This window comes from Eurypyga helias, unplaced genomic scaffold (assembly GCF_000690775.1).
Source record: "Eurypyga helias isolate BGI_N326 unplaced genomic scaffold, ASM69077v1 scaffold5295, whole genome shotgun sequence".
Classification (NCBI taxonomy): Eukaryota; Metazoa; Chordata; class Aves; order Eurypygiformes; family Eurypygidae; genus Eurypyga; species Eurypyga helias.
The window spans coordinates 177,814-180,312 of NW_010250761.1; positions in this window are offsets into that span (position 1 = coordinate 177,814).

The window sequence follows — 2,499 nt, forward strand, 5'->3', positions numbered from 1 at the left end:
GCAGCCCCTGCTCTGCTCCTCACTCCACTCATCCATGCCTGGACCAGGCTTTACTGCTCTGCCTCCCCCTTCTCCTGTCTCCTTTAAAACCCAGCTCATGGCATCTGATTCTGGGGTGTAAATGCTCCAAGAGAAAGAGCTCTGGTTATTTTTCAGATGAAGTTATTAAACAACAGGAAGGACTCTGTGTACAAGTGAGAGGCAGTGGAGGCTCCGATGGGAGCCAGGCTCGGGAGGTCAAGGAACTCTCCGAAACTCACACAGTTGGGGAGAGCTCCTGACAGATGCCACGCAGACAAGCTTTAAGTCTTTCTTCTCTGCGGTGACGCTGCTCTTCACTGAGAGCCAGGATGTCAGCCACGCTGTCCTTGGTTTATTGCCTCCCTTAAAATGTGGGATTTCTGATCCAAATTAAGAAGTATTTAGATATTTAAATGAAATCAGTCTAACTTTCATAAACTTGGTCAGGAAATGGTCCATTTCTGGCTTATGGCACTGATGAATAAACTTAGGTTGCGCAGCCACGCTGCTATTTCAGCAGCCCGTCTCTTACCCCCTGTGGACCAGCATCTGCCCTGGTCCAGCGACTCTGGATAGAGTCACACACCCTTAGGTCCTTCATTTCTCTCTCCAGTACAAAGCCCTTTGCATGATGTGCAATGAGAAAGCTCTGGTCAGTGAGAAATACCATTTTTTCCTCTACACCTTTTCCTGAGTCCCATAATTTTTCACAATCTAACCAGGACTAGCCTCTTTCAGCGTGTACTCAGGACCCCAGTGAGTAACACGTAGGAAATGAGGGGAAGGATGCTGGCAATTCTGTGGCATCTTTTGTAATAGATGGGGTCTTAACCCCAGTGTCCTGGATAAACTCCAGTTCTGGTAATTGCATTCTGCATAGTTAAAATCCCCTGCAGTTTCAAATGAATCCATTATTCTTCACTTCCTTTCCTAAATTGCTGTGCAGCTTTGCTTTGTGCTGCTGAAGAGTTGCTTTGTTTCACCTGAGGGATGATGGCATTTCATGGCTCTGTGAAATGGGCCTGAGTGCACAGTTTGTACAACAGTCACTGAAACACTTCAGGATTATTCATAATTAAGTATCCTGTCCCGTGAAAGAATGGGTTTATAACACTGGGTGGAGTACAACACAAAGCACCGCTTCCCTCTGTACTTGAAAGCTGGCAATATAAAACTTATATAGGCAGTAAAAGACAGAAGTTTTCTAAAGCTCCCCTTACCCAGCTAAGCATGCAAGATGTGACTGTCTCAGCCTTTACTTTCCCATATTGTTATTGATTAATTGCTCTGCTTCAATTTCCTTGTTCTAAATGGAAACATTACAATCGTAACTCCAATCTCTGGCCACGATACAAACTGATTTTTAAAACTTTAAATCGTGTCAGTGGGAGGAGATGACGGGGTGTGTGTGTGGGGGGAGGGTGGGTGGAAGGAAAGCTTTTTATTTTTATTATTAATTTTCATGTGTTCCAGGACTTAACTAATTTCACCCAGATGTAGAGAAACCACAAGGTATTTCTGCTGCAGACAAACCCGGGAGATGCATCAGCATCATAAACTCGCTCTGGCATGATCTCGTCCCAGCAGTGTGTCCTGGTAAGAAATATGAGGATATTCCACAAACTTCAAAACATGCCAGTCTTTCTGGAGCTGAGCCAGTGACCTTTTTCAGCTCCAGCTGCTTTAGTTATAACTTTGTTCCCCTTCAAGATTTGGGCTTGTCCTTCTTGTACTCATTGCCTGTGGCCTTCCACGAATGGCACAGGCGTGTTCTGAATTTCCAGCCTGTCCTGGAAGGAGATGGTATAAACCTAGCAGCCCTGTGTCCCACGGGAGGGGTACGCTTTCTAGGAGCCTTAGCAGGGGAGAAAACAGCCAGGACTCCCACCCTTGGAAACATTATTCTTTAGCTAATACCACTCCTTCGACCCAAGGCTATTATCCACAAAGCAGAAGGTCAATACAATGGTGTAAGTAGATTCCTTATTCCCTTTCCTTCTCTGCAGGGTTGGTCACGATCAGCTCCTCGATTGCTCCAGCACTGTTTTGATGAAAGCTAAGAATGAAATCAATAGAAAAGATTATAGAAAATTATGTAAGATGTGGCATCTTGGAAAAAAAAAATATATGCTTAATCTGAAACAGAAAAATGCCGTCTTAGGAGCTACATGTGCATCTCATTTACTAAAAAATCTATACTGTTATTAAAGTAGCCACAATGAGAGTATTAGCTACAAATTAGGTATGTGTACTGGGAAGCAGGCTTTGTGTACTGGATGGGAGAGGGAGAGCAGCATGTCTTACACTGTGAGACAGATCAAATAAGAAGCTGAAAGATCTGAGGGCTAGGCAGAGGTCAACTCAGGACCCAACTGAGCTTCAGTGGTATCTTATACATAAACAATATTTTGTACATAAACCGCAGTATTTTAAGAACAGTCCTCTAGCAAATAAAATGTCAGGGACTAAATACCAGCT